Source organism: Diachasmimorpha longicaudata, chromosome 18, assembly GCF_034640455.1.
Source record: "Diachasmimorpha longicaudata isolate KC_UGA_2023 chromosome 18, iyDiaLong2, whole genome shotgun sequence".
Taxonomy (NCBI): domain Eukaryota; kingdom Metazoa; phylum Arthropoda; class Insecta; order Hymenoptera; family Braconidae; genus Diachasmimorpha; species Diachasmimorpha longicaudata.
Genome location: NC_087242.1, coordinates 4,494,086 through 4,513,453, shown reverse-complemented (window position 1 = coordinate 4,513,453; position 19,368 = coordinate 4,494,086). Strand labels below are relative to the sequence as shown.

General features: G+C 44.7%; 1 protein-coding gene across 2 annotated transcripts in view; it reads right to left on the bottom strand.

Annotated features, from left to right (window-relative positions):
* LOC135171163 (frizzled-2-like) overlaps positions 1-19,368 on the bottom strand; it is a 48,389-nt gene that overhangs the window by 25,187 nt on the left and 3,834 nt on the right. The window contains exon 2 of one of the 2 annotated variants that reach the window (XM_064137527.1): positions 8,057-8,198. The exons of the other annotated variant lie outside the window; for it this stretch is intronic. The gene's annotated coding sequence lies outside the window, so the exon portion shown is untranslated. The remainder of the gene's footprint in view (positions 1-8,056; positions 8,199-19,368) is intronic. 2 annotated transcript variants of the gene reach the window in all.

The following is a 19,368-nucleotide window of genomic DNA, read 5'->3' as shown; positions in this document are numbered from 1 at the left end:
AATTCAAATAGAACGTGCGTTCCGTCTCGTAAATATTAAATGATAAAAAATACATAGGGTCAGTTAACCAATCTTCATCTACCCATAATGAGAAAATGGTACTCTCCATTAATTCTAACTCACCGGTCAACATCGCCAATGTGAAAATTTAATGAGAATATTTCATTCTTCCACGCGTGTATTTAATTAATTTCACGATAAGTTGCAACGAGGCAGGTGTATTTGCACGGATACCGGGATTGCACGAATCCCCTGGATGATGAGTACCGTAGGATAACTACATACACGATGTATCCCCCTCAATCCATTCTTGTTCACCAGACAGAGACAGACAGACGGATGTGTACACACGTAGTAACTGGCCCTCAGATTCATGGGCGTGTCTCGCATTTCGTGCGTTAATCGAGAATCCCCATTCCCCTCAGTCCCAACTATTTTTATTTTCCAGTCAGATGAGATGAGATTCGAATCACGAGAGAAGAGAATTACTCTCCTCCCGCCCTTCCACCCCCAGCCCTCCCAGGAGAAAGGGGGGGTGGGTAGACAATCGTTACGACGAATCGTCATACGATCCAGCGCTGTTCACCATTTTATTTTATAACATTTCCTGAATAGACATTCGAATTTATTCAGTCCCGTGGAGATACTCCATGTCGAGTGGTGACGAGAAAAAAAAAATTTTTTTTCTATCCGATAAAAAGAACAAAATTACTGTGCCTAGTGTGCGCCAGCAGTTTACCACCCGCTGTCCTGCACGTTTGCAGAATTTATATGCGCGATTCGTCCGTGGAATTATCGCGCTTTCCGAGTCACGCTATAACCGTTTGTCATAGTGATTAAATAGGGAGAATTATAAGAAATTCGAGTGCATACGGTGTCTTCCGGTCGATTGGACATTGAAAATAGTGTGGAAAGACCTTGGAAAGACCTCGATGATCATCCAAGAAGGTTCTCCGGAGGATTCTGGGAGGACAATATTTTTTTTCCTGAAAAAAAATATTCAGAAATTTGACTTTGGAAAATATTCGTGAGAAGAGGAGGACCTCCCGGGGGAATCTAACGAAGATCAAATTTGAGGATTCGCTAGTTGAGGCTTGTTGGGAGGACGGGATGACGCCGCAACGAGGAGTCAAGGATCACCAAGATGGAAAGGACGAGTTGAACCGGGCGACTAGTGGGTATTCTATGGTGTGAGAACGAAAAGAGGTGAAATAGATGGAGGCAAATCAGTCGGGGGGGAGATGCGATGAGAGAGCGGAGGTGAGGGAGAATCGGTAGAGCTGTAGCTAACGTGCCGTGAAATCCTCTGGGCACGCGCCATTTCACTTGGCCCACGGCGTCGGGCGCTATCTTTTTTCCGTTAAAGCTCTTGCCGGGTGCGCCTTTCGTTTCTCAATCTTTCTACCGGATAACTCCGGGTTCATAGTTACATTACATTTATCCTTGTACGGTGGATTGAGATGCGAATAAAGATATTCGGGAAAATAGGATTCGAGTTTTCTCGGGGGTGGAGTCGTGTTGGAGAAAATTGGGAGCTTTATTGTGATGGCGTCGCGTTACTTTTTTAGCACCGAATGAAAGTGTCGTAGCTGTGAAAGCCCAAATTCTATTTTTCCCTTCTCGTTCGATGTAAATAAATTAAGAAGAGCATTAGGGTGGACTGACAATGATGGCCGAGCGGTCTAAAATACCCGGAGTGAGGTTGAACGATAATTCAGGCACTGGGATTCATCTAGATTGAGTGGACGTCTCCCTGGCCAGGGTTTCCCCATGGTTTTCCCTAATGACCACCAGGGAAAAGGGTTGAATTATCGTCACCTCAATTTGGATTCAATCTCGCTGATGAAAATTAATTAATGGGCCGATAAAATGATACATTTTTCCGAGCGAGACGTACGAATGGAAAATTAAAATTGTAAAGAATATAGAGCGCAGAATGAGGTGTGAAGGAAGAACCGCAAGTACGCCCGCAAGGGTTCAACCGCGGTAACTCAATCCTCCCTTATTCTCTAGTGAGGCACTCCTGTTTTACGGCATCACGCGTTTCGCACAACAGGCGTCGCGACGCCGGTCTTAATCAATCCTCATGGTCGATCGGCACCACTGACGCCCGTAGGTGTCTTCTCCCTCATAAACAACATTGACTCGAAAGATATCAATTTCATTCGCCTTGTAGTTTGTTGCATCCTGTATAAGTGAGAATGTACGAGAAACAGGGTGGACCGGTCTGGCTATACGCCAGAGTTGTGGGAGGTCTGTATTAAAATACGTGGCGTGAGATGTCAAATGTTCGTTTCACTTGTCAACGAGAATAACGCAGGAAATGAAATTTCAATGGCGATGAAATTGAGGCGTTTTGGTAATCGTAATTTTCAGAATGTCAAATTAATGCTAATCAGCTGTTCGGAATTCTGCAGCATTTCAACATTTGAAAATTTTACGTCAGCTCAATGTTGGCCCAACGTCGGCTCAATGTCGGGTGATGATTTTCCGTGAGGATCATTTCTCGGATGTGCTCCGGGGACTTTTCGGTCTGCATTCCCCAAATTCGTCTCGTTTTGAGGGAGAAGACTTGGATATTAGGCTACTCTCACTGTCTCTTGGCTTAATATCCATAAACGTCGGAGGAGAGCCCGTTGACTCTGCGCTTGGCTTGCCACAGGTTTCTCAACTAATCTCCAACAAGAGGATATTATACTTAAGGTGGGCTCCAAGACAGTCGTCCAAGCGATGCTTAAAAAATGACAATACCCCTCGACTTGTCTTGCTTACATAATTTTATATCAACTTCCTTCTGAAGATTATTTTTGTATAAGTATTTCCGGATTAACAATTAATAACCAGATATTAAATAACATCGAGGGCACGACTGACTCACGAATTTCCTCGGATTCAGTACAAAATTTGGAGCTTCACTAGGATTTTTTTTATTGACAATCCATTTAAAATCAATGGCGTTCTTCAATAAAATTTCTAGAGTAGATAATGAGAGTTTAATTGTTCAGGGCGTGCAATAAATAAATGCAATGAGATCTCTTCTTTAATTCAGATAACCCAATGGACTATGATCACGCAAGGAAAATGATCTCATGCGCTGATAGGTAAATGGAGCAGTCGCTAATTTGCCTGGCGATACGATATAGAATTATTATTCCAACACATCGAAACAACGAGATAAAGCCAGTGAAACCAGTTATTCTCTCGTGACAAAATGATTGTTTACGTATGACTATTTTGATCATTGGATTAAATTTTTTAATTCGGACTGTTGGATATTATTCATCAAATCCAGTGACTTTCAATCGACTTCCCTGAGATTCTGATCCTCTTGAGATAATGGGAGATAAAATTTCTGGCAAATTGCGTTTATGAAACACGTGGCTGGGTGTGTCCCCAACAATTCCATCGTAGTATGGGTGAAGGCGTTTATTATTTTTCCCGTGTCATTACAATGCCCGGCATGTATGTCCACCAGTCGTCTGTGTTAAAACAACACAACTGCACACAATGAGACACCACGTCAGGCATATAAATACCATCGATTTATCCTCGGTCATGGAGATATTCATCGAACGACTCCTGTTCGAGGATAAAGCGTTTTGCATGCACGACGAAGACGAACGTAACTTACGAACAACTGATTCAACACCTTTTCGAGAGTTGACATTTTTCTCCACACGAAGAGACATATTCAAGAAATATTACGTATCTTTTCGGTCATTCTGGAGTGAAATAAATTTGTCGGGAATTTTACGGAACCGTCACGTAATTTTTAATTAAGTCACCGAAATAATTTAATTAATTCCTCACACACCGAATGATATGTATTTCACAGACATTCAGTGTAAATTGGAAAAATAAATCCTTTCTCTCATCGAAAAATAATTATTTTCCTCGTAATCCCCTAACAAGCTAAATATTGATCAGTAGCTCATCCACATTTCCCTCAATTTATTCAGAATATATTTTTAATTAAGAAGAGACACTCACCACATTCACCGCAATACATTAATACAAATCCCAATGGCAACGGGCTCCTGTACGTAACAGCCAGTATTTTTTTTCAATTTTTATTTACCTTTTTAGACTTTGAAATTGAAGGGGTTGTCGTCTAAAGACCCTAGAGATGCTCGACGAGGCGCATCATACCCCGTAGAATGGTGCGGGGGGTGGTGCTGGCTGATTCAAGAGGTGTTCAACGAAAGCGGATTACGGTCGAACGCGATTCCAAATATCCTCTTCCAATGATGATTCCACTGAGAGCTACTTCTCTGACACCATCTCCCCCTCACCCTTGTCATTTCCTCCGGCGCTCACCCAACGACAAGTATTTCTCGATGGAACATCCTTTTCATTGAACCGTAAACACTTATTCTAGATTATTGATTGGCAGAGAATTGACGTTCATCCAGTTTGAACCACCATTCGAAAAGTTTGACAGACGTGTAAATTAGAGAAATGAGTGGATAGAATAGTTGAGCGCGTCGAAAAGCCGGATGAATGGATTAGACGGAGGTGCGGTAGTGGCAGGCGTCAAGTACACGATCGCAGGAGGCGCTCGTGCCCTGGGAGGCTCACCAACGTCATGTCTTCATTTTAATTATTTCTGACTTTAAATTATTATGACTTGAGACTCTCTTGACCCTCGCCATCTTTCCCATTTAATTACCCGATTAATTCCAATTAATTGACTTAATTGAAATTAATTTTTCCGTTTTTTAAATGATCAGCCACTCGAACTGCGAAGAACTTTGAAAATTTATCGTGAAAAAAAAAACCACCGGAGAATAATATTTAAATTTATCTCCTCAATCTCCAGAAATCCGAGATCTTCATCGAAAAGGGTGAAAAAAAAATTTAGAATCAGGAAAGGTACACGGCTGGAATTTCGACACTGCCGACTAGTCTCTGGGCATACAAAAAACCTTTCTTTGCACCTCTCCTACCGAATACTAATCCCCTCGTTGAAACTTTGTCCGTGAACGTGGAAAAAAAGAAATAGAAGTCCAACGCGTTTTCACATTTACATAAAAATAAACACGTGAAAATTCGAGGGACGCCGAAGCTCCCTCTGCGTGCAGACATTACAAAAATGGCTGAATAATTTTGAGGTTATATCACGCGTCGCGAGGGGGGGTGAAGAACATCAGTAACGACAATACACGTTTCCAATGTTCTCATTTATTTTAACGAGCTCCCTCTCAATTTTTAAATTATTTATGCGCCGGGCGGTGTCCATCGCTAACAGCGAAAGGCCAGTAGCGTGCGAAGGGTCAACGCAGCTGCTCTATCGATTAATGAGAATAAAAATATTCAGCGAATTATTTGAATTTTTTATTGCCGAAATTCCCGAGTAAACATCAATCAAGTTCGACGCGCAGTGCCGACGGCACAGGGGGACCCCCAGGAGCTCCAGAAAAATCATTCTTCGAGCGGAAAATCCGAACGGTGTCCAAGCGAAATCACGTATCCGGTCCCTGACAAACACCCGGCGAGAAAATTCTGTCTCCTCGGGTATATAGCCTCCGGCGGCAATAACGTCGTTCAACGAAACCGTCCAACCTCTCACCCACCGCATACACACTCTTTCGAATCAATTGGGATGAGAGACGACATCGCCAGGAGGAACCCGACGGATATATATTGTTATTTAAAGTGTCGAAATCTGGGCATAAGATTTATTTACACTGTCGATAACCCGAGGACCAAATTTTTTTAAAAGAAATGATAAACCGAAAAAAACTGCTGAATTCCTCATAAAAAATTCACTCCCTCTCTCGACTTCTCCACAATTATCAAAAATTCACCAACCCCCTTCCCCCATTCCTCACATTGCTATTCCACATCAACTTTCGACTATTGGCAAATGCATGAGGGCTTCTCTCAAATTCACGGTTATTATACGACCACCGGGGAGGTTAAGTTACGACAGCGGAACACGCGAGGACTCGCCAACCGCTGGCTGAGAGAGTAAGAGAGAGAGAGAAAGGTTATGTGCGTCGGCGGCACTGGAAATATCCCGTGCAGCCGACGTACGTGGGTTACTGGCAGCGCTGGCATTGCACTAGGAGCACGTGTGTACACCCGAACTCGTGTACCTTTGATCTCTTTCCCCCATGGTACTGTGTCATCTACCACCTCAAAATACCATCCGCATTCTGAGCTGGGTGATTGGGGTTTGGGTCGTGGTACGTAGATTCACGGCCACCGAAATTTCATTCCCCGAAAGTTCATCGCATTGCAATGAATTTTCAAATAGATAACAATAAATTCAACCAACTGAACTTGTATTGCGCGCCCGTACGTCGAATTTGAATTTCTCGCTTCGAATATCACATCAAGCGGCGCCATCTACTCCGGCTGCAGCTCGAAACTGAGGTGGATAGATTGAAGTTGATGCTTGAGGCGATTAAAACCGATTGTAAAGTGATAACAAACAATATAAAATCACAGGAAACCCTTCCCCCGATTTTTTGTCCTCAAAAGTAATTTTTTAAGAAACAATTAGTCCCGACCCGAGCATCTGAATGTTTTCTCTCTCATCTAACAACAATATTTTAAACAACAGTCGAATAAATCTAAAACCCTCCATTAAATTATCCTCCCCCGAAACACTGAGGAAAACGTTTAGACCCAGAGACCCAGGACCACCTCAAAAGGGATGATTTTAACCTACTGTGGAAATTACCTCTGAATTCCCCATGCATCACAATTAATTCGTTATTAAATCCTCGGTGAGGGCGTGGTCGTGCAATAACCCAGTCTATCCGAGTTGAAGTAAAACGGAGGATGCTTCTGTGTACGAGTGAAGGTTTGGGATGAGGGCGAAGCGTATTACAGGAGGGTGGCGGTGCAGGGAGGGTTGCAGTGGGGGGGATGGGGTACACACGGTGACAGCCGGAAATAAAGGGCCGGCTCTCTGCATTAGCCCGTTCACCCCCTTCCTTCCCTTGTCGCCTAGCTTCACCCTCGTTCGCTCTTCTCACGTCAAAGGGAGTGAGCTCCCATTCTACGTCTCCCGAGTCTGTCCCTGTTTCGCTCACTTCGCTCCGCATCTCGCTGAGCTGCGTTCGAGATATCGACCATACGTGGAGAGCGTTAAATTGCCATTTATCGGACCATCGGGGAAGTTAATGTGAAATCTAGACTTTTGTCTCTGGATTTTTCAAGTTGGTTTGTGGATAATTAATGAACAGGGGTAGAACAAACCGAAATTATGAGTTTTGGGGGAAAAAAATTGAAATTAATTTTTTAACGGGAGATCTCCGTCAGCCCTAGGGCTTTTGATTTGTATTGCAAACAGAAAAATGTTTTGCCAATCGTGAATAATGAATAGCCACCACAGGTGTAAGTATATTAATAACTCCCTCTCATAAATCGTCGGAACCCTCGATAACGCCCGTATCGATCGTTATTGACCCAGGTGTTGTCGTCATTCCCGAGAACGTAAATTTCCCGAAATTCAATGAATCGACTGAAAATCCGGTCACATCAGCCCGGGAAGACTGGTGTCAGTGTTGTACCCTCACGATACACATCGCTTTGTCATTTTCATCAAAAGCTCATTAGGAGGGACTGATCGCCGTCGGTATGATAGCAAACACTGTCCGTTCGCTATCCCCCGCCCCTTCCCCCTTTCCACCATTTATCTATTCTTCATGGAACCATTCCATTTGCCCTATTCACGAGCCCGACGCCTTCCACGAGGACAATAAAGTATTTGTCCCCCCGAAATTCATTCACCTGTTACCATTCACGAAAATGAATGGTCCCATATTTCTAATGTCATTAGTGATAAGAGAGAGGGTTTTGGAAAAATTATGAGTTTGTTTTCTGGATATTTAACGACTTGTCACTCAAATTTATAGGGAAAATTGTAAATTATCTTCCGTCGGTGACATTTCCGAATCACAAAACGTCATTTCTCTCGACAAAAAAAAAGTTGTCCTTGGAATATCTCAAAATTATCCCTCTCGCATTCATAATTTATCTCTCGACATACAAAATTACCATCTCAATTCTTCCAACAACCTCCCACCCAATCTGAACATCTTACCTGATTGCTTTTTCCGATTAAATTACAGCCGATCCACGAGACCTGTACGTGAAATCTCTCCGGGACTCCCCGGCTCAGCTATTACGTCAAATTGATCCCAAAACAATGAGCTCCCCCAAGCCTCACTCCGTACCTTTTCCTCCTGCAATCGTAATAACGTGAACCAATTACCAATGTTCAATCACCAATGGAATACACCAGCACAATATCACCAAAGTAAATAAACAGTTTGCACACTTGTTTGCCAACTAATTCACTCACGAAATAATTCCAGCTCAAACTGCAATTTCTCAATCAGTCATTCATCAATTAACTACCGATCGTTGTTCGTAATGAGGGATTTTCCGCACGCGGGAGTCGCAATGCGAAGTTTTCCGCACGCAACAGTTGAAAAGACGTATTTTCCACACGCACCGGGTGAACATTCGCTTATCACCCAAGTGATTAGTCTCGATCGGTAGCCGCGCGAGAAGTGCACGCTCAGCCGAACGCCTCAGCGGTTTTATCGACGCCGGCCCAGCGCGCGCACCAGCCCTCCGCCGATGTATGTCTCAATATACATTTTTTTTTTCATCTCAACTCACCACTCGTACAAGTCACTTGAGCCTGCGTGATGGTTTTCATGCGATTCCTCTAACGCCGATCCTTTACACTTACATCTGCCCTTTGTTCTTCTTTTTGGGGGTTATGTTCGCCGCGATAGAGAAACTCTCGAGGTTAGAATTCACGCATGTCCGAGCACGTTGTTGTGTTTGCACGTTTCAATGCCGGGGGCTTTCAACACATCGCGGATGTCTCATCATTGTCGGGGAATAGGTGGAAAGCTTTCAAATGCCATCGAGATTTTACCCCTCGCTCTGAGCTTTTTTTCTCTCACGTTGATAGCTAGGGGATTTCTACGGTTTTCGCGGAATATCAGAAATCATTTGGAGATGAATTGTTCGCTGATGGGAATTCCGCGTCGAGGTATTGTCTGCTGAAGATCTTCGAGGAATCTTCAGCAGAATCATCGAAAATCAGCTGTCATTTTTTCTGGTGCTGGTGTGGATTAACTAAATAATTACCAGATATTTGAAGGGGACGACCCTCGAGGGGTCAGGGCGCTATAATTGAAATTATGATGGATCTTCGATCGTCAAATATGATCCGAAGAATAATCAAGCCCTCGAGTGGTCATATGTCCCCGAGCCAATTATTTATCCCTCCGTGAACAGCAACCAGACGGCCTCAGCAAAAAAATATCCTCCCCGTCACGAAGCTGTGATTAAGATATTAATAACAACCGAGTGTTCATTCCTTAATCGCCTGTCTCCTCGTGTTTTTTCGTCGTCTCGATATTTTTTTCCCAACGAGCGAAAGAAGCCCTCGCGCAATTCTATTTACTTTTGTCAATCAGCTTAAGAGATTGTAGACATCCAGAATATTTTAATCTCCACGCTGGTTCGAGTTTCATGAGAGAATCACTCGTTTCGTAATTTTTTTCTCACGAGCTTGCAAAATACCGCATTAGTTATACCTCCTACAGTTATGCGATAAATGTTGTGACAAAGCGGGCAGTTTCTCTCTTGACAGAATACGCGTTCTCCTATCTAGTCAGCAACACCTACCAAAAGTTTCATTTCATCAACCATTCAGACGACTAGGAGTCAACGAATCGTCCTGAATCGTCTGCAAAACCCCGGAATGACAAACGTCACGACGAGAATGAGCACAATGCAAGTCAGATAACGTGATGCATTCCGCCATTACAAATACACCGGCAACTTATGGTTGCATGCATCGAACTTATTCAGAAGTGGGGCTGTGTGAATCGGAAGTGCTGTCATGGATACAAGAGCGTGAGTGTCTCAACACTTGTCGAAATATCGAGTTGCAAACTACCGCGATAATTCGACGATCTGACGAAGTGTCTGGCTTTGATTGCACCCATGGGGCAGCCATTTGTTGTCATGGCATCGAATCCAGTCCAAATGGCCGAATAATCATCACAATAACCCTCTAAAAGCTGCGTGCCACCAACCTAACCTCACATTACCACTCACAGAAAAAGGAAACTGAAAGATCCTCATCGAAAGCTCTCACCCCTCTCCCAGAAACTTCAACAAAAGTCATCAGACTCGAGCGAACACCGAGGACCCCTTGGGTGAGGTCTTGCAGAAAGGAAGTACCTACAAGATTGGAACTTGAATGGTGAAGACGAGCGTCGAGGTGGGTAATCAAAGGGAACTTTGGCCGTGTGTCGTACCATTCTCGCGAATACTCGAGGACAACACGAATATGCGAAAGTAGGAAAGGGGGTGGGCTGAATGATGAGGTGTTTCAGATGTAGAGGTAACAGCAGAATATGCTGCACATGGGGTAGGGGGATGAAGGTAAAAGGGGGTGAGGTTGCACGGGCGAACAATCGTTTCGGAACTTTGAAGTTCCTCCCTCTGGGCCGGGGGTTGTGTAGGGGGAGCGGGCGTCGCCCTGATGACGCCGCGGGGGAGCGCTCGCAGCGCTCACCCGTGTCCCAACAGCGTAACAACTCACAACGGCCCTCTTGAGGTACGATAATGTTCTACGACCGTGAAAGCTATATGCTTTTGCATCAGCCGTGAGTGGCTCGCCCTTCGAGTACCCTAATTGCCCTTTGAGTTTTTTTTTTCATCCCTCCATTGTCCTTTATCTCTTTCCCTCCCCCTCGAATTTTTATGATTCATATTTTTATTTTTAACATTTTTTCTCTTCATGGAGATGATGGTCATCGTAGTCTGACAGAGGGCGGCGAGGGTGGTTGATGGGGGGTGGGAAAGGGGCGGAGGGGTATGAGTACCAACAGAACGGAACGGTGCGGTGGATGCTTTGATTTTCTTTGTGGCAAACTGACGAGAGTCTTGACTCTCCCACTTGGCTAATCAGTCAAAAGGAATCTTCACTGAGAATAGGCCACTTCTACCCCTTCTCTTCTTCAGGTCTCCATTTTTTTCCCTTGCTTTTTATTGTTCGCGTGCGGGGGGGTTCATGGTTTTTAGGAGTCACTGACGATATTTGCGGGACTCTTCGATGCATGCGTATGCAGAAAATATTGGAGACAAAGTGGCTACTTGGACAGTTGCGAGGAGGAAATGTCGAGAGTGGCTTTGAGGGAGATCAGGTAATTAATTTTTTTTCTGAACTTCGTAGGCTTTGACAGGTGGTGGTGGTTCAGAATCTGTTCGCTGATATTTTCTCCTATCCCAGGAGAGTCTGACAATGATGGTACACTCACCCCTGCGCTCCCCCCAAGACATTTCAAGTCATTTTCGTTTATCAAGAAATATTGAGTTGTTCCGAGCAGGGGGCTGAGCCCCCCTGTTATAAACCAGAAGACCCGCTGGATCAATGATCTCAAGAACTCAACGGAAGCCTCTGAACTTCCAGCATCATCACTTCAAAGAATGTAATCTCAAAAAAATTGCATCCTTTTGTCAAAATCCTCAAAGCTCCCTAAGAAAGGAATTTCGCTTCGGAGGTTAGGTGGACGGCCGTCGTAGCGTCACTTGATGTTTTTCTCGAGAAACGTAAACGACAGGCCTACGGTAGCGGGGGGGGGGGGACGTAAGTATTACACAGTAGCATCCCCCTCACCCGCAACCCCCATCCACCACCTGCCACAAAGGCATTCCCCCGGCGAGGAAGACCAACGGGGGCGCCACGTGTCCGCCGGCACACGGAAAAGTAGTTTGACATCATCGCAACTTCTCTCTCTTCTTCTGCTTTTCGGTGATGTAAACAAAACACATGTCCCCTGTCCTCTAGAGGTAGAGAGAGACGCGGAAAGTGAGACATGACGATGAGTTGTACACAACGACTGTGGAAGGGGTTGTATATGCCTTAGTCGTATGTTGCAAAGTGTAAGAGGCCAACGACGCTTGGGGTTTTTTACCCCACACCCACCCCCTCCCATTCACATCCCTTTCTTCATTCTCTCCTTCTTTCTCACGCACTCACACGCGTGTTTGTCGGTACGTCGATGAATTCTTTGATCTGCACTGTAATTAGTTGGCGGCAGAGCACCTCCCCCTGCCCACCTCTTTCATATTTCTTTTTTTTTCACCGAAAAGGCGAGGGAGGGTAGCGAAAATGTTTGAGTGGCGATCAAAGTAGTACGCAACCGGTCTTTCTTTCTTGCACTTGCGAATTTTTTTTTTCCCGCCCTCCTTTCTCTTTTCAAACTGAAGCTTACGGGACGTGTGCGCTCGGCGTTGGGGGGATGAAGGGAGGATAGGGTTGAGGGCGACGCACTGATGCTTGGGGAGGAAATGCCGTTTGCTGAGGCAACCTAGCACACCTAACCTCGCCGGAAAATCCACTTTGGTTTTACGGCGTCAGATGGCAATGGCGCTGGTGGCATACGTCCCCTGCATATCAGATAAGACTGAGCTTTTTTCGTATAAAGGGGTTGATTTTCGGGAATATTTCTCCAATAAACAAAAGATTTAATAACACGTCATTCAAACATTTATTGCCCTCGCCCTCGCGCTACCCCCGACACCCACTTCGACACTTTTTGATAAGAATATTTTTCAAGTATACGCATTTCCGCCTCCTTCAGACCCTTCAATCCACCCCGCTATTTCTCTCTCTCTCCCTCTGGCTTAAAAACTGCTTTACCGTTCTCTTTTATTTCATTTTTTTTCTCCACTCATTCACATAGGTTCGAGTAATATTTTAATCCGCTTATAGATGTAAACTGGAACGTCCGTGAGAGCGGCTGTAAAAGGTTTGCTCGTGGCTGTTTGCAAACTAGCTATTCCGTCTCCCTCACTCCCTCGTATCGCAAAAAAACCCATCCCTCCGGTTCTCATCCCCAATCACCCTCAGCTGAGCTGAGTTTAAAGCCCAATGGGACATTGAAAAATCCATCGAATAATTTTTATACACGTGATACGCATTCGGAATAATACGAGAAAAAAGGAACGAAACTGCAGTGGCAGATCAAAGGGTTTTTTTCAGAGCCCATGTGAAATCCATGGTGGGGGTATTTTATTGAAAAAATATCCGGCAATTGTAGTTTTTCAGTGTTATCACGTGTCCATTCAACCAGAAGCTAAACGAGAATTATGAATAGGACGATGAAGCTTAATCAATCGGGAAAAGCCGAATTGTCAGCAGTTTCCGAAAAATTTAACCAAAGGGCTTTACCCTGCCCACAACCCCCCAACTTTCTCCAATCAAATCCATCATATTCTTCGATCCCATCAAAATGTTAATGATCCACCGACGAATCAGCATGACAAAAGCAAGCCCTGCACAACACCCAAGGAATAAGTCATTGGGGTGAGAAAAACCGGTATAGATTGCAGCGGTGCAGCCCTAAGGGGATGAAGGGCGGTGGGAGGGGTATTTCAACCCAGTGAAATCTGTCACTCGAATGTCAATCAATATTTCAACACAGCAGCCCAGCCTCAGCTATTGCCTCTCTACCCCACTCATCATCGAGGGTGGAACCTAAATCTAAAGCAGCGCATACCGTACGGTTTCTATGGCTTTGTAGGACCATCACGAGCTGGACTGTAACGCAGTATGGGTGCACTTGAATTTAGTTGGGCCCCAACGGCGAAGGGCCGGGGGAGAAAGAGAACAGGACACATCGCGTGTCCCTTCCCCCCTCGCTCCCTCCCCCGTTTGCGTGGGGATTCGATAAAAGAGAACTTAACGATCGTACGAGGATGAGTGAGTTTCACACAATACGACCTCTTTATGGACTCCTTAATTTGTCCGAGAGAACATATGGTAATTTATCGACAATTTATTGCGTAATTTGATTAAGGGGAATGGCAATCATGGCTTCGTAAAAATAGTGAGGGTCTTGAAAAATTTTGGTGAACCAGGGGTGCCATTAAATTGTGAAGAACTCATTCGTTTTGGTTCCTTCATCTCAACCCCTCGTCTTTGCACCCCGACCCTCACTGGTCGCCAGATGTATTTTGGAAAAATCCCACGGGGCCTTTCCCTCTTTGCAATAGGGAGGAGGGCCTCACAGCAATGAAGTACTGAATGTTTTCGAAATCCGAAAATATAAACTTTGGGGAGGGTGAACTCCACCCTCTGGAAAAGCCCTGAAATCCAACGGAAATAGAGTAAAAAAAATTGTAATTGAATTGTCCCGACAAACAATTCGATGAAATTCGCCTTCACCACCATAATTTCATCCCCATCTCTGTCCACCCTATTTGCTTTCATACAAAGTACATCATTGTACAAAATGGGGTATAGAGTTGGATACAATGGACGTTGGAGAGGACACTATTTCGGACAATATTTCGTCCGGCAAAATGTCAATCATCCCGGTTGGAATGCGCGACGTATTTACGGTAATTGCGACACAGATGTTTCGGGGGTGGGGGAGGCGAAGCCGAAAAGGAAATATGAACGAGGAATCGTAAGGGAGGGGTTCGAGGGGAGGGAAAACGGATGCCACAGCCTGGGTCATCGACGATATTCAGCGGAGTCATCGATTCCCCCTCGTCCGCTTGAGTTATCTATATTGCGAGGAGGGGTGGGTGGGGCGGTGAGGGGGGAGAGAAGGGAGGGCGAAATGTAGTTACAAACTGTAACTGAATTTTGGTGCATCAGTGGTTCCTACTCCAATGAAGGTTCTCGGTGGACGCGTCCGGGTGAAAGGGGGTTGTAGAGGTGAGGGAGGGGGTTGTTGATATAGAATTCGAGTGAACGTTTCTGGAATGGAAAATCGATCAACTAAAAGCCCTTCATACGGTTCCAACGGTGGCAACGGGAAAACTAATAATTTCGATGTGCAGATCGTAGGGATTAACTGGATTTTTGAGAGTTTCAGGGAGATATTAATTTTAAGGGGTTGGTGAATAGGAAAATTTGAAGTTTCGATGATTTTAATGGACGGCTTTACGGGGTATTTTGAAGTACAGGGAGGGGGAAAATATTTGCAGCATTCACTGGATTGATTTTCAATTTTCATGAATTAATTACCCTGAAGTTAAAAAAACTCAGAGATTCAACGGAAAAATGTCGCTGACTGACGTCCGATGACTGAGAAGTAATTGACTCGGGACATTCTGAGTCATCTGAATCATCAGCGGGGCGTCTTATTAATAAAAATGTCATCCAAGTAAATAATAAAACCCTTCCCACATCTCATTATCCACCAACTCTTCCCATCCAACGTACACTCGTCAGCAACAGTATGTTTCTCCACTTGAATGTACTTTCTGAGCCAATGCTGCAAGAGTTGGTGGACTAAGTGCTTTGGCACACGTACTCGTGTGCCTCTGAAACATACCCACAATATTCTACGGTTATTCGTCGAGTGGAGTTTCATGAGGCTGATGGGATACTCCTGTTATCAACTTCTCCTTCTCAGATGGTATTAATATGTTCCACCATTAGTGAGGGATTATGATATCGCTATCAAATTTATCAGGAGAGTGGCTACTTCAAGGAGACCACAGATTAGTAACTTTGACAATCTACTACTGGGGCAAAACAGGTGAACAATTTATTACAATGATTAGTCTAATTTTAATAATTTATTCTCGATTGATTTGTTCTGCACTTATTCTTGATTAATTCATTAATCAATAATTGCAACACTTTAGAGGGGTGATAATGAGTGATAATAATTTTAAAAGAAGGGTTTCCTCCACTCGAAAGCAAAAAAATGTTGTGACTTAGTGGAAGGGGGAGGGCATGGGTTTGGCCAGTTTCCTGGGACACTCCATCATGCCACTTTGGCCGGGTTTTGTTTGTCCGGCACTCCAATGACGGTCAATTAGCATTCGGGCTATAATTAAAATCGATACTCTGCATAAATTATTGCACCCGGTGGAGCACTAATCGCTGGACAAATATCAACATTGTCAACGGAACTGGAGAATGTGGGGAGTTTATGCTAATTTTCAACTCGTTAAGATTGTTAATGTGGCTTTTTCCAAATGTATGGGATGTGGTTATCATTATCACCTGGGGCATCCAGTTGAGGTTCATGTTACATAATGTTACGGGCCTAACCGGGTCTTTAAAGCATAAAAAAAATTATAAACATTAGTTATGTTCCAAATGCTCGTAAATGAAAAAAAATAAACTAAAAAAATCCTTAAGACGATCATTTTTATTTCTAAAAATATCGGATATAAAAATCAATCTCGTAATGCCCCCAGTTCTTACATAAATACCTGCGAATAATCATCCCCATCTGCGTGCTGTTGCATAAAACGCTATTTAAATAAATAAAAAAAGTCATACCCTGGCAAATCGATATTACGACGAAGAATAAAATGTAATGGAAGAGGTACATAACTCGATTACGTGAATATAGACTCGAGTGTCTCGCTTTACATTGGCCGGAATGAAATGCGCGGACGTTTTCTCGTTTCGCGAGTCGAGTGCCTCTCGTTGCAGAGTTACCTCTTCTCCTTCTTCCAAGTTTCCACCCCCCAACCCCTTACCACCCGCCCTTATGCTATCGTTTATACCACGGTTGCCTCCTTGAGCAAGACCAGGCGCTTTGCCATTTTTATACAGTCAAAATGTATACACGTAGGGAGAAACTGCAACCGGGGGTACAAAAGCGGAGGTTTATTGGAAGGCGAATGATCTCGCTTGAGTTGGTAGATATGCGGATATTTTTAGAGACCGAGAGGCGGGGTAAATTGGTGCACGGGTCACTTGAGGTGATCACCAGGGGTCTGCGAATGAATTTCATCGAGTCATTCAGTCATTCGTGGGGGAAATCGGAGTTATTCTAGTGATTTCTCCCCCCCTGGGGCGCGGGGAGGGGGTGACATTGTAATTGCGGAATTAATTGGAGATAAGTGCACTGAGAAAAGTGGTTTAGTAGAATGGAACGACAATTCATGATTTCCCAATGATTAATTTAGAAATCCTGACTTCGTGGGAATGAGTGGAACCGTTTGTGGCGAAGTGATGAATTGAGAGAGGAATATCTCGGAATCTGAGGGGGATAGGAAAATTTTTATCATAACCTTTTTTGTAGAGCGAATCGAGTACTACAATAAGTGTAAGAACCAAAATGGCGCTATCTGCCTTAGATTCGGAGGTATCGCGTTGGGGATACCGGCGCGACTCGCCGGTGGTACCCGCTCCTGTCCCCGACTAGAACCGAGGAAAATGTCTGGTTTGGCCCGTTTGCCGCCAACTCATCGAAAATTTCCTTAATCCCCAGCTTAATCGATCCGCTCTGTCTCCAGAGCCTGAGACTACCGCTCCTCGTGGATGAAACCGTGCGAACTAAATAAAAAAAAGAGCAGAATACTCAGGGCAAAGTGAGACAAGGCATTAATGACACGTGCAATAAGCGGCCTCACAACATATACAAACGACGGAACAAACCAGCATGAAGACGTAATTGGTGCTCGGCCTGACAGTCGACTGAGGCATCGTTTATTTGACGTGTGACATGATTCAGAAGCGTCCAGCCGTTGTCACATCTTCAATTACCTCCGGCATTGGAGCAATCACATCATGTCCAACGACTGGAGAGGATGCTTGAGGGCGCCCCAAGTATCCCTCTCTCTTTCATCCACGAATATGGGACAGTTACTGGGTTTTTTGTCCTTCTTGATGGTGTCATTTTGGTATTTGGTCACGTCCGGAGTGTCCAGTAATCAATGGATCACAGCCGACAAATTTTTTTTGTCCAATAAATTCGGAAGCGAATACCCCGACCCCTTTCTGCGACTTCAATCGAGAGTATTTCACTTAGCAATTAGAATTCAGTAACGACGTGGTAAAAGTTCAGTCCCGAGATCAATACTCGGGAATTTATTTTAAACAAATAGGTTAACGATCCTCTGACAGAAGTAATTTTCCACTTCTTTCACTAATCAACCGTTTTGTATAAATAGATATCGTAAATACCGTCGCAGACCCCATCAGAAACGTCGTCACACCTGTGAAAACTACTTAATAACTACTCAAACAAATTGAGAGGTACGAGATTCCCCCAGAACCGGTTTTTTTTACAAGCGGAATGAATTCGACAAAACCCCTTTTGTGAGGAATAATCATCCACTTGTGTTTGAAATTATCGACACGCAGGGTGAGTACAGTCAACACCTGTCTCGTGCAGTCGCGTGGCGAGAGAAATAGTCTGATCGTGAAGAGGAGAGTGAAATACAGCTGATGTAGCCGGAAGGGAGACGGAAGAACGGGACTCGTGCGATGCACTCATCCTCATATTGTTGGGCAATAAACCGGTCGTTAAGCGATCGTAAAATCTACACCCCGTGTTAAAACGCTTGAATCCGCCTACGTATAAACCCCGAGGGCTAGCAGGGATGATTGTCGTGTCACACATCAGTGACAGTTGTACCGCAAATTATGGCAGTTCGATTTCCAGTCATTTCCGTGTGAACATGAATCAAGTTCAAAAAACCTGTTAAACATTGCAAACAGACGATTAGGCCCACACCTACACATCGGCCTCGTCCTCCCGGCCCATACCGACCACCAACCGTTCTGGGCCGTGTTCCTTCCACCCCCTTACCCCCTCACAATCATTCATCAAAATCCCACAGCCCGATGCAAATCAAATCCTTCAACTGACAAAAATGTCCTGATATTCAATTCCAAATTCCTCCCCACAACCGGAGTCCAAGAATATTTTGTTCAGACATTGATTTTCCGGAGAAACACAATGAATCCCCCACCGTCAGAATAACGGCCAAACTTCTCCAATTGAACGTCCAAAAATGGTAGCAACAGCTATCCCCGAGTTTCCCTCCTCAATTCTATCACTCCCTATCACTTTAAAGATTGCTTCTCCCGTGTGATTACGCGTGTCTGGGCACTCGAGAATCGCTGGGCAATGTATAAACAGTACAGGAGACTCGTGTAGAGACAGTAAGTGAGAAAATACCCGAGTGAGTGCAATAGCACAACGACGGCTGGCCGAATGGGTCGGTCGGGGGGGCGGCGGGGGCGCTAGCGTGCCAGGAGGGAGCCAAGTATAAGCCGAGTAAACACCGGTGGCTCTCGTTGGAGATTCCTCTTGAGTACGGTGGCTGAACACACGGCATATCAGTTGAGGAAACTGAGGGGAATGTGTGGGTGAGAAAGACGACGGCTGGAAAACGAGCCGAGGATTCCGTATATTTGCTCACCTCGGACCAGAAATGAGAGGAGGTTTGCCTCAACCAGAATATGCAAGGGAGCTGTACTCGTGGTGCGAAACGATTGAAAATAAGGGGGCGAAGGGGGAGGGGGCTGAGCCCCCCCCCCCCCCATGTTAAAATTCATAAATTCATTCCACCCGAGCGCCCTTAAAAACGAATTGTCGGAAAACTTATCCA